Source organism: Diabrotica virgifera, chromosome 9, assembly GCF_917563875.1.
Source record: "Diabrotica virgifera virgifera chromosome 9, PGI_DIABVI_V3a".
NCBI classification, from domain to species: Eukaryota; Metazoa; Arthropoda; class Insecta; order Coleoptera; family Chrysomelidae; genus Diabrotica; species Diabrotica virgifera.
Genome location: NC_065451.1, coordinates 211,378,598 through 211,393,368, shown reverse-complemented (window position 1 = coordinate 211,393,368; position 14,771 = coordinate 211,378,598).

Below are 14,771 nucleotides of genomic sequence, written 5' to 3'. Positions count from 1 at the left end.
GATGATACATCATTTTAAAGAACAGAAAGTAAGCCCTCTTTATTGAGCAATATATAGTATATTCATGTACAAGAAAAAAAAGTTATAATGAGAAATTTCAAAAACAATCGTAAAAAATGTAAAAAATAATATTTTTTATATTAGGTATTATATACCTATAAGTATATAATATATAATATATCATATTATATATACTATATATAATATAATATTATATAATATATAATATATTATATAATATTATTTTATTTTTATATTATATTATAAAAAATCGTTAACAGTATAAAACCTTGAAAAACCATAATCTCTTTAAAAAAAGTCGTACAACGTTATACAGTAGACTATTTTAAAGGTAATTGATTTCTATTCCTATTACGTGTACCACTGCATATACCTAAAGTTACGTAGAAAAAAGTTACAGAACAATATTTGCGAAATAACAAGGAAAATTGCCCAAAATTGCCGTGAGTGGCGAATTTTGAAAAACCATATTTCGAAAACTGTAAATCCTAATTACCTCTACTAAACAAAATTTTAAAGAAGAAATATGTAGGTTTTTTTTTCTGTGAAGCAATGTCTATACCTATATCCTCGTGGACAAAAGTTCTGGGAAAAAAAAACAAAATTTCTTTCTTTTGGGTTTCTTTGTGCTTTTTCTTTTGAATATATTTTTGTAAAAAAAGTATCATTGACTTTTAAAAGTGATATTTAGATAGGAAATTTAACCAGGAACAATTTTTATGTAGATATGTTTGTACCAAAAGTGCATAGAACTCACCCTAATGTAACCTGTGCCCAGGGACTAATTCACCCATTTCTCAAAAACGCACCCCTTTAAATGGTAGCACTCCGCGGTTTTTTCATATATAGATGTCCATTGACCATATGAAATAATAAAACCCCGTTAACGTTGTAGTTCCTTTTAGCTATCTTATTTTGAATATAATCAATAGCCTAATACGAAAAAATGTTTAAATATGACATTGTAGGTTATTTAGTTCCCAAAAATTTGGTGGGAAAATTTTTCCACGGCAAAAACTGAGTGAATCGTAAATGAGTACAATTGGTAAAACGAAATCGAAATCGAAAAAATCAGATATAAAACTAACACTTTCGATAGCGAATATATCGAAAACTATTAATTTTATCAAAAAAATGTATAGAACATTTTTTGCTTAGAATAAACGTTTTTATTAAGTTTTTTTGTAGCCTAAATATAATAAAATATTTTCACCTCGAGATGGGGTAGAAACCACCCCCATGGTAAAAGCGCCTTTTGGCGTCATATAGATTTTGATCCTTGGACTATCCACTACTTATTCTTAAATTTTCAAGCAAATCAATTCATTCTGTAAAAATTGCGAGGAAAAAGTGGTCCGACAACGTTAGTTGAGGCTAAAACTAAAAACCGTACTAATTTAGGCATTGGCCTATAAACAAGCAGCAAAAAGATAGAACAAATCTGGATATATCGAGAGATATTGCCAATTAGTTGGAGAGATAAAATAAATTATGAAAACATCGTACCCTAGGCATCTGAGGCGACGTACAGAGTCTGAACAACTTCAAATACCTACTATTAGAAGAAAAGACAGAAGGAGAGAGAAGTTATGGATAAAGAAAAATCATGGCTGCGTAAAAGTAAGAGAGTGTACCTCATCATCACCATCATCAACTCGTACGCGTCCATTGCTGGACATAGGTCTCCCTCAGCTCTTTCCATCTATCTTTGTTTTGTGCGGCTTGGATCCAGTTACCGATAACATGCTTCAGATCGTCGGTCGGCCCGTCTGGTTGGTGGGTTTCTCCTCGTGGCCTCCACTTGACAATGCCTTTTGTCCATCGGCTGTCTGATAATCTGGCGACGTGTCCTGCCCAATTCCACTTTACCGACGCGATTTTTTCGACAGCGTCTGTTTTTGACGATAATATAGTTTTATCGTCTAGAGTACACCAATGAATTTAAAACGTGTTTTTGTACCGTCTCGGACGATATAAAAGACGGAACGAAAAGCCTAGTTGATTGTTATTCTTGGAGCGTTGATCGAAGAATAATAAACAACAACGAGGTATAAGAGATGAGTTATCCCGACCATTTTCCGCCATCGTTTTGGTGCGCTGAACGAATCCGACGGGTTTTCCTTTTACCTATCCTTATACGAGCGGTGATCGTATTTCCCAACATGTCTTATCCCCTGGCGAGCTGAGCGAGATTTCCTCTCTGAATACGTCCATTTCATATCAATAAAAGTAATTCCTTATCCACGCGATCGTCAATATTATTCATTCATGTACAAAATATCGTCACATTTACCCGAACCACAGTATATAGAGGTTCCACAGTAAACTCCTCTGTCGGCGCTTTGATCTCAAGAAGTAATAACGGCAGTACGCAATTATTGGTAATTCACCAGTGGTGGATGCGGGTTTTCCCTGTTAAAATCCGTACGTTTCTATGCAAATAGCAATGCGAGAGTGGGGCAAAAGCTACTGCCAACATTGCGCGGTCGCCATGCGCGTTGAAAGATTTTACTTCCAATTTTTCGGAGAGTGGTTCTACTGCCCCTCTTTATACTGTGCCCGAACCGAAAGTTCGATGCGTAGATCTTATCTTACCTTTTGTATGTTTTGATTCTAAATAAAAATGTCTTAAAATGTGAACCTTTATCTTCGGCTGAATTTTGTTACCTGGAGCATCAGACAAAACGACAACGTCACATGTTGATTTTGTTCTACGACTTATTTCTTCGTTTGGTATTCGGTCCCTCAGGGAGAGACCCAACATCTGGCGCTCCATAGCCCTCTGAGTTTATGGAATTATAGAGTGGACCCATACAACAGGAAATCAACTAATTTGTCAAGCTCAGAACAGAAAAAAATTTACCAGTTTAGATAAGGAGGATGTTAAGAGCCCGAATAGGTGTAGCAAATGTTAAAGAGGGTACATAACACGTCACAAGAATGTGAAGGGCACTGAATAAGCAATTTGTTATCTATCTTTATCAGCTTTCCATTTTAATAAGTTTTTATCCAATTTTACATCGTTTTTGTTCAATTTTATACAACCAATCTGTAGTTTTTCACATAATTCAAACGATATGTTGACTACCAGACAGTTCAATTTTTTTAAACTTCGATCTAGTTCACCTTTACATACGAATTTGATTTTAACATTATTAATTTAATTTATTTTTTACATACTACTCAAATATCCATGATTCGACGAAACAGTTATAATTGACATTTTCTGTACTATGATTTAACGTAGGAAATAGAGAGAAAGAGAATAAGAATAAGAAAGATGTGACACTGATTTGGTATTGCACTACATTATATATCGGTTTTTAAAATGAAATATACTACGTTTTAGTCATTTTTAAATAGGATTTATGTAAGAAATTATTAAACACTATGAGGGTCATTTGAAAAAAGGTTCCCCATGCCGCCGAGAAAGAGTGTGAAGAGCTGGGAGGAATCTAGCAACACTGCCTTACACATCAACTCTACCTCTGTCGCTCACCCTAACACTTTCGCCTTGTTGTATTGCTCAGTGTCGGAATAGCAGCCTTCGAAGATGGAGGTCTCGTCGCTGTTACTGCCAATGTGAAATTCATGCTGTGATAAGTTTCTTAAATACAAAATGGATTTCATCTAACGATATTCATCGTCAGTGAATCGAAATTTCGAAGTAAACATTGAATCTGAAGGCCTTTCACTCCAATCTTCATCGTGAATTTCCGTTTGACCTTCACTGAATTTTCTAGACGATTTGCCAACGTGTTAAACATATATGCACTTTTACCCATAAACTTCGAATAACTGACGATTAATGTCAATAGATGAAATCCATTTTGCATTTAAAAAGCGTATCACAGTATGCATTTCTAACAGCGATCGGGACCTCCATCTTCGAAGTCTGCTAGGCCTACACTGAGCAATAAAGCGAGGCAAAAGTGGTGGGATCAGAGAGAGGGACAGTTGATGTGTAATGGGGTGTTGCCAGATTCCTCCCAGTACGTCACACTAGTTCTCAGTAGCATAGGGATTTTTTTACGAACGTCCCTCGTATTCCTACACTTTAATAGAATTTTTTTCTTTACCAAGATGAAGTTGGTAAAGAAGAACAATCATGTAACTAGCTATATTGGTGTACTACTTATGCATCGCAGACTTCTGTTGCTTTCAAGAATCTATAATCTATCATTGAGTAAATAATAAGCAAATTTTGTAATTTGCTTTGGAATTGCAAAAAAATCTAGTAGCCTGTGTGCATCTCAGTTTAAGACAATGACGCTAATAAAATTAACTGCTTTGTACTTACTTTTGCAAAATTGTTAAAACTTACACGTAATCGCCTAAGTAACTAAACTTTTTAACTAGAACCTAAAATCCATAAAATAATAGTAAACAGTTTTTTTTTCGTCTTTTAGTGCCAAATTGGGTCCCCCTAACGTTGGTAACTATATTGGCGAGTTGTTCACGGTCTTCAGCTAAGCAGAATAATAATTGTTCGGCACTGCTCTGCGTATTCCTGTCCAATCGCGAATGTTCTTGATCGATAAGATCTTCTTCCTTTCAATTCTTCTACAGTAATCGATTTTACCTTTCATGATAAGTAGTCCAGGGCGCATCTGTTTTGAGATGGACGTTGAGAGGTGACTCATATTTTTCTGCAGAAATTGCTTGGAATTAACTCATATAATAATAATTGAGTTATCCTCCCACTCAAAAAGGTCGGGAACATTGTTTAAATAATCAAAATGTCAAAAAATGAAGGAAAAATTCGATATTTTTCTTCGTTTTTTTATTATAACTGTAAAAGTATTCAATTTCGAGAAAAGTTGAACTAACATAAAAGTCGCGTAATTAAATTTCCTACAATATAGGATTGGTTAAAAATTTTAAAAATTGTCACTTTTGCTATAAAATAGCATTAATTGATCATATCAGCCTTTAGGCAAGCCGCACACCAACGAAACATGAAACGTAAAACATGAAACGTAAAACACGTTTCATGAAAATAAAACACGACTAAACAAATCTTGAAGTCCGCCTACCAACGAAACGAGTGTGATTCATGCTCAAAATATTTTTATTTTCGGAAAGTTTCATAAATGGCCGGACGTTTATTTATTTAGCAGTGTTTTATTTCCATGAAACGTGGTTTATGTCTCATATTTCTTTGATGTGCGGCCTGCCTCCCAATTCAAGACAAGATTCCTCTCAAACGCAGAAATTACACTTCCCTACTGGCAATCACCAGAGAGTTATCGAATTAAAAGAAACCAAATATTTCTTCTACCAATAAAATAGCCAGGGTATGTTACTAAATCACAGCCCACTAAACTCGTAAATCTTCTTTTGACGAATCCAAATCATAGAGCAACATCAGCTAAGGCTCTCCTGATTCACACAGAAGTGCAATCATCGCACATCACCAGCTGCAGTATTCTGATCTTATTGAGTACCTCTTATCAACAAAAACTCAGACTCTAGTCTCGAAAAATCATTAAATCTTTTTGATAGTTCGCCGAAGATAAACAAATTCCCATTTCAACTGGGCAAACGAAAAATATATCGTTGTGGGAACGAGGATTACGCAATCTCATACGTACAATTTATTTGTCACACAGGGTGATATATTTATAAGACGATAAAAATATGTTCATTGGGACCGTTACAAATGTTTTTTTGATTTCTCTGTATGAAATAGTATGGATGCATTGTCGTGAGGTTGGCAAAAAGCTGTCAGACTAGAAGAACAACAGACAACAGACATTACGTGAAGTCAAAGAATTAGAGATATTAAAGATAGAGGCAATGTATGCTGTAAAGTTGACAAATAACAGGAAAACTGTTGATAAGATCTCGCTGGTAGATATGTTAAAACTAATTAATGAAGAAAACATTCAAATATTGGCTTTACACTTTTTATAACATATCTGTTTAATTACGTTGATGTTTGTTAACTTTATTAGCTTCTATTATCTTAAGTTTAACGAAAAATTGTTTTTATAACCAAGTATAAGACATTATATTTGTTAGGCAACTTATTTTTTACCCTGTATCACGTTTAAGGCAAATGTATTTATATATATGTATTTTTAATGAGGATGGGCCAAGAGCTGTTTAAGTTCTATAATCAAAAGGGAGCACACAATTGTGACATTCAACCAGAAATTAAAAAATATCGCTAAATATGTAACGTATTCTTTAAAGTTCTTTGGAAGCTCTTCTTCTTTTTTCAGTTGTCTGTCATAAGTTCATCTTCTTCCTGTGTTATAGTAACCATCATTTCATATACCGATTAATCTGAAGCGAAAAACAGAACCAGAGTTACAGATGTTGTGGAGAGAGCCCAATTGAAATGGAGATGGACTGGCCATGTGGCAAGAATGAAGTATGGAAGATGAACACATAAGTTAACCGAATGAAGACCAAGAACAGATAAACGAAACAGAAGAAGACCACCTACAAGCTGGAAAGATGACGAAAAATTGGATCCCTACTGCACAAGACCATGCACTCTAGATACAAACAAGGAGGCATGTGTCTTGCAATGGAGTTAAAATGGGCTTATGATGGTGACGATGATATACTGTTTCTATAGAAACAGAGAAGTAAAAAGAATGTTAAGTGGATTGGTCAACAACTACACAAGATACCGTTCCGTTCCTCCACATATACTTTTTTTTATATCCTATTAAGCATTTTATTATTATTCACTTTTATATACAGGGTGTAACAAAAATACAGGTCATAAATGAAATCACATATTCTGGGACCAAAAATAGTTCGATTGAACCTAACTTACTTTAGTACAAATATGCTCATAAAAAAAGTTACAGCCCTTTGAAGTTACAAAATGAAAATCGATTTTTTCGAATATATCGAAAACTATTGAAGATTTTTTATTGAAAATGGACATGTGGCATTCTTATGGCAGGAATATCTTAAAGAAAAATTATAGTGAAATTTCTGCACCCCATAAAAATTTTATTGGGGTTTTGTTCCCTTAAACCCCCCCTAAGTTTTGTGTACATTTTAATTAAATTATTTTTGTGGTACCATAACTTAAATTCAATATTGTAAAAACTTTTTTGGCTCTTAGTATTTTTTCGATAAGGCAGTTTTTATCGAGTTGCGGCTTCTTTTTTAATATGTTTACATAAAGAGTTTATGGGGGTTTTGTTCCTGTAAACCCTCCAAATGGCTGTGTACGTTCCAATTAAACTATTACTGCGATACCATTAGTTAAACACGTTGTTTTTAAAAGTTTTTTGATTCTTTGTACTTTTTCGAGAAGGCACCTTTTATAGAGGTGTGGCTTCTTTTTTAATATGGTTCAAATTATACCTAAAAATGTAAATCATAAATAAATTTTCATATTATTACTAAGTCTCCATAATCGTACTTAACCATATCCAAATATGTGGTGGATTTGACAAATATTCGAAATATCTCGATAAAAACTGATTTTTAGAAAAAGTACTAGGAGGCAAAAAAGTTTTTAAAATAATGTGTCTAACTAACGGTACTACAATAAAAATTAAATCGGAACGTAGACAAAAGTTTGGGGGGGTTTAAAGGAACAAAACCCCCCTAAAATTTTTTATGAGGTGTGTAAATTTCACTATAATTTTTTCTTAAGATACTGCTGCCATAAGAATGCCACATGTCTATTTTCAATAAAATGTCTCTAATAGTTTTCGATATATTGGAAAAAATCGATTTTCATTTTGTAACTTCAAAGGGCTGTAACTTTTTTTTGTGCAAATTTTTACTAAGGTAAGTTAGGTTCAATCGAACTATTTTTGGTCCCAAAATATTTGATTAAATTTATGACCTCTATTTTCGTTACACCCTGTATAGTTTAAAATAAAATCAATGAGAAAATCCCAGTAGCTGGCTGTATACCATAATTAAAAATCATACAGAACAAGTAAAAACTTCGTTTGTACAATGGTATAAAAAGTTTATTGAAAAACTATTAAAAAGTCATCCAAAAGGATTCGCAAAACGTTTTCGATCTAGATCAGATCATCTTCAGTGCCTAGAACGAAGTATTTCCACGTTAGAATGAATGCAAAAGGTTAAAATTATGACTAGTTAAAGAAAAATGTGGATAATACTTACGTTCTGCTTAGTAGATGACGTTCTTGTCATGTGCCTTCTGTCTGATAAATAGATTGTCATCTCCTATACTCTTGTTGGTCTGTGTCCATTGAACTGGCAAGAACCACACGTTCTTATCGAGCAGTGAATCATGTTGCCCTTTGAGAACTAAATTTATCTGTTAACATCGACTTAGAGTCGCTACTAACATCATCTTTTAAAAATGTAAATCATATTTCTCGATGTCACCTATTTTATAAGGTTGCTAGTTTCATCTACTAAGCAGAACGTAAGTATTATCCACATTTTTCTTTAACTAGTCATAATTTTAACCTTTTGCATTCATTATAACGTGGAAATACTTCGTTCCAGACACTGAAGATGATCTGGAGTAGATCGAAAACGTTTTGCGAATCCTTTTGGATGAGTTTTTAATAGTTTTTCAATAAACTTTTTACACCATTGTACAAACGAAGTTTTTACTTGTTCTGTATGTTATATAGTTTAATTAACGTGTATCTATGTCTTTGCTACGTTACCAATACGGTCCTGTAGACATCGCTCCCACACTTAGAGGACACAAAACTTACAAGGCGTTCACACACACGGTCATGTTATAACCTCTATACAAGTGACACACAGTTTTATAGACCTCCAACCAATTGCAAGAATTCGCACTTCAACCCATTGCATTGCACTGAAAGAAGAAAAAAAGGCATCCATTCATCATCAAAGGTACCGTAACATATAATTTACATACACACAATTCAATCAATTGATAAATTTTCTTATAACGTATTTCGTCATATTATGTAACAATCAGCAACTATTAAATATTAATTTAAATAACCCCAAAGTTGCTTTGGGGCTATCCCCTAAATTGCAACCCCTAAATTACAACCCCGGTCGTAATTGTTAAACGGCTTGACGTAGGACGACGTACGAGGTATCGTTGGAAAGGGAATGAAAAATGGGCTTGAATGCACCATGTGCCATGAACATTGGAGCATGTCAAAAAGGTACTAAGCTTGCAGTGCCTAAAAGGCTCGTCGGATCGTGACGTAAGAGGGTTCGTTGGAAAGCGGAGGGGATAACGAGTATGTTGAAACAAAAAACAAAACATGGCGATATTACCAAAAGGGTATTGTATTGTATCTCCGTTGTTATTAGATCGATTTTGACGTACGAGACGTAAAATGAAAGGGAACATGGGTGACGTTCAACATAGAAACAAAGTCAACTATCAATTCTTTTTCGTGTGTTAAATCTTTTTCTGTTAACGGCTGCGTTTAACTCTCTAGGTGATAGATGAAATAACATAACACGTCTCTCAAATTACGCTCCCTCTAGTAAAATATTTGCCCACCTTCTTGGCCCATCCTGTAAATATTCTCATTGCATTACCAAATCAGTGCAGTCCAGACACACTTTTTAAGATACAAATGACTTATAAAATACTTAGTAATCAGTTCCATGGAAACGTTTTGAAAAATAAAAACAGTTCGTACTTTCACTAGACACTGTAACTCACTATTATGCCCTAAAATTGATATAAACAAATAATTATTGATTGTGTTACTTAGGTAAGCGGGAATACGCTTTTTCGGACAGTGTCTTACTAAAATATATCCTTAAAGAGTTTCGGAGGTTTCTTAATTGACCAGTTCGTTTTTTATTGTAAAAATAAAGTAAAATACGTTAATCATTATAGTATAGTGTTACCATCTATCTAAGAGACTTATTAATATTAAGTTCAGCGGATGATATTGTTGGAGATGTTAAATTGCATAAACAAGGGATTACTTTCATAAAACAGGTAGATAACAGGAAGAAATTTCACACCTTGAAAAATAGTACCCCGCTCAGCTGAATATCAATGAGTCTCTTAGATAGGTTGTTAGACTATACTGTCGTTTTTGATTTCACTTTCGCAATAATAATAATTAAGGACTATACCAGTAATAAAAATCGTTCTATAATCATCCAATTTGCCATATAAAATAGTTAGTTAAAAAGAAGAACAAAATATAGTAGACAGGTCCAGTTTCTACAGCAATTAAAAAATAATAAGAGTCAAAGTTTTCAACCTAGGCAATTACTCCATAACGTTAGTTGCAATGCGGGGATAAACTCTCGCAGTTTCGTCACTTGGGGCAGAGAGCACCAAACCTACGCCTCTCTGATGATGACTCCAATTAGAGTCGAAAATCGTTGATTTGGAGTGCTGGTTTGGGCTCTCTGTACTAAGTAAAAAATAAGACAGTTTTCCCTTCGCATTGCAACTGAATAAAAATATTATACATTTAAAAAAAAATTAAATAAAAATTCCATTTTTATTCAGTTGCAATGCGAAGGCAAAACAATCTTATTCTTCACTTAGAATACGGAGCGCAGTCCAGCACTATGAATCGACGATTTTCGACTCTTGTTGGAGTCTCATCGGAGAGAACGTAGGCCTGGTGCTCCATACTCTAAGTCAGTGGTTCCCAACCTTTTATGTCTGGCGACCTACCTTCTGATGGTTTTTCATACTCGCGACCTATCCCTCACCCACGGACTGGTGCCATTGCCAGATTGTACACGGTCATTGCACGCTACTCAGCTACTGTAAGCGCCACGCCGCGACCCACCTGAAATTCGCTCGCGACCCACTAGTGGGTCGCGACCCACCGGTTGGGAAACGCTGCTCTAAGTGACCAACACCGAGAGTTTATCCCCCGCACCGCAACTGATGTGAATGGACTAGGTGACTAGCGTCATCTGGCAATTGAAAGATGAAGTAGTTTTTAATCCTAATAGCATCATTAATAATATTTAAAAATATTAAAATATTACTAAAAGATTTTTAAATTGAAAACTTATTGGTCCATTTTCTTGGTAACACCTCCAAGGCTTCTAAAATTTGCAAACCAGATGGATGCTGAAGCGAAGAAGACAAGAAGGAATTCAAAAAACTTACAATTCACGACCCCGTCTGTTCAGCTGGTAAATTCCAACAGAAAATGGATCTAGTTACAAAGTACTAGTTTGTTTTCAAAGAAGTAACGACCAATATAAAAATAAAATAAAAATTCCAAATTTTATTTTTATTTTTATATTGGAATTCTGTTGAAATTTACCAGCTGAACAGACAGGGTCGTGAATTGTGAGTTTTTTGAATTCCCTCTTGTCTTCTTCGCTTCAGCATCCATCTGGCTTGCAAATTTTAGAAGCCTTGGAGGTGTTACCAAGAAAATGGACCAATACGTTTTCAATTTAAAAATATTTTAGTAATATTTTAATATTTTTAAATATTATTAATATTGCTATTTGGATTGAAAAGTACTTCATTTTAAACATTTTTATTTTATATTATAGGGGAGTGCATTTAGATTTTCACTTCGGAAAAAATCAAACAAGATAAAACTTTCTGTAATTTCATTAAGAAATGTTTAATAAACAACATATCAAAAAGTTCTACTCGAGAAGTGGGTGCTTCATTTTTTATTAAGCAAATAAACAGCGAAGTTAGATGTTCTTTTAAATAACTCCGAAAATATAATTTTTAGAAAAAAACTGACATGACCATTGAAAAATTCAGAAAATTTTACAAAAGAAACCTTATATAAAGATTTTTCTAAAATTAAATCTCTAGCTTCTGTAATTTTTTATTTATAACGCTAAAGTCACCCTTCTCACACACATTGGCGCACTGTAAACTAGCGTTGGAAGAAGTGCACGGTTGAGTTTTTTTAATGTAATTCTTTAACAAATGGATCAAAAGAAATTTTACAAATTTGACATGAAAGAAGATGAAATAAGCTATCTTATGGTTGTAATAAAAATAAATAAAATCTATGGACATAAGTACGGTGTGGGCGGAAAGTGAGCCTTACATGAATTTTGTTTAAAAATGATTTAAAAATGTGTAACTAATACAATTTTACTTATAAAACTTTAAAATTTGCACAACTTACCTCTCAATAATCTTGCTAAACGATGTTTTGTTCAAAAAAAAATCTCAAAAATTTAATTCAAATAATACGATGTCTCAAAAAATGTAATTTTTGAAAACTTCGTAGTTTTACAGAATTCCCACCACTTTAAGACGGTATTACTCAAGTTTGAATAAATTTAATACAATTTTTTTGATATTTTTTTAAAGCTTAGGATGTAGTCTTAAAAAAACACTGAATTGTTTTAGTTTAAAAATGAAATAAACAATTTCTTTGTGAGAAAACTAAGAAAGATAACAAAAATGTAATACAAAAACCGAAAATTACCAGCTGAAAAAATGTATATACAGAGTGATCAAAACTTTTCTCTGTAAAACTTACCTAAAATACATGTAAGAATAAGCTTCAACAATAATAAATGTTCAACAAAAAAAAATTTTTTAGCTCTTATACAGTATGTCTGCGTAACTTGGAACCTATTGATAACTTTTTTAATATCAGTTTTACGAAAAAAAGTTATTCTTTATAAAATACTTTGAATCATATATAACATAAGATGCAGCCATAAAATATCAAATTTTTTTAATTTTGTACGAGGTATGCCAAAAATATAAATTTCACTCAAGAGTAAAGTACCTTTATATTTCACAATATCGAAATTTTTTATAAAGAAAAGTTGTTTGGAATTAAAAACTATGTCCAATATGTAATTATATCCTTCTAATCGAATATTTGTTTTTTTAATATTGTTTCAAATTAATTATACCCAACATCATTAAATTTTCACTTATTAAATATTTATGATAACTGTTTTATTATTAATTTTATGAAGAAAGTTATTCGTCATAAATAGCTGTGCGTGGTCTAACACTTAATATGCAAATATAAAATATTATATTTTATCAATATTATAGGAGGTATGTACAAAAATTATATTTCGCGCAATAAATATGTACCTTAATAGTTCACAATATTTCGATTAGAAGAGTGTAATTGCATATTGACACATCGTTTTTAATTCTGAACAACTTTCCATAATAACAATTTTCAGTATTATGAAAAATATAGGTATTTTACTCATAACTGAAATTTGTTTGATTGGATTCTACTTCTTTTTCATTTAAATATCCGCCATTTTGGATCCGCCATTTTGAAATTTAAATTTTTAATCTTTAATTCAGATTCAACAACTTGTTAAAAATAAAGACAATAAATGTTTTAGAAAAATGTTCTTTTTTATGTTCTTTTTAGAAAATCAGCATTTTGGATCCGCCATTTTATAGTTTATAATGTTAACATTTAAGTGAGGTTTATCAAAGCTCTCAAAAATAAATATATGTAAAAATAAATACATTTTGTAAAGAAATTATTATTTTACAACTATTTTTTAAGTTATCCGCCATTTTAGATCTGCCATTTTATAATTTAAATTATCAAAATTTGATTCAGGTTCAGCAGCCTCTCAATAATATCCACATATATGTAAACAAACACGTTTTATAAAAAAATTCGGATTTTACAACTACTTTTTAAGGATTTTTAGGAAAAAAATCCGCCATTTTGAATCCGACATTTTGAATTTGCAAATTGTAATATCAGATTCGGGTTCAGTATAATCAAAACTGAAATAAAAACATTTTTTATCAAAATAAAATGTTGAATTCACCCATATTCTTAACATTATTTATACAAAACAATTGTTATTGTTTAAACAATTAATAAACAATTAGCGGCGAAATTTGTGAGTAGAACTGTTTACTTTAACATATTTATAAACTAACAAAAAAAGTTTTAGAAAAATATAACCTTGTTTGATTTTTTCCGAAACATTGTACCTTTTCGTTCTAATTGCACTCCCCTATTAGTATTACTACTTTGAGTAACATAGGTCCATTTACCGTTGGAATTTACCAGCTGAAGAGACGGGGTCGTGAATTGCAAATTTTTAGAATTCCCTCTTGTCTTATTTGCTTCAGCATTCATCTGGCTTGCAATTTTTAGAAGCCTTGGAGGTGTTACCAAGAAAATGGACCAATAAGTTTTCAATTAAACATCTTTTAGAAATATTTTGGATATTTTTAAATATTTTGAATATTTTTATTAGGTTGAAAACTTTGACTTATATTATTTTTTAATTGCTGTAGTGTAAACTGGACCTGTAACGAACTCCAGACTACGCCAATCTATAAAGGTGGGCATCGATGGCTTATAATAAAGTTAGACAGTTTTAAACAGTTTTCATATTTATTGAGTAAATTTAAGTAAATTTTTATACGTCGAAAAATTGTTGTTTCCCAAGAGTTTTGTAAATTGAACCGAATTCGAAGATAAAAATAGCCATTATTGCTTTTATCATAGAAAATAGCGTATCGAAACGTATAGATAAAATAAAAATTGGTATTATAGTAAAGAGAACAAGGGTGAAAAAAAGTAATAAAGATCGTAGACTTAAAAAAGAAAAAACAAAAAGAGAATGGTTCAATGACGGGTATAAAGAGACCAGACAAAAAATAAATCAAAACACAAAAAATATATGGAAAGAAGAACCAGAAAAAAAAGACTAATCTGCGAAGATGCGTGACAGAGAGCGGATAAAACATACTAAATAGAGAAAAGAAAAATTGAAAGCGGTAACATACAAAAAGTGAAAGAGAGAAAAAAGACCACTATTAGTATGTCAATAACATATTGAGAATCTGTCATTTATTATGTTTTAAACTC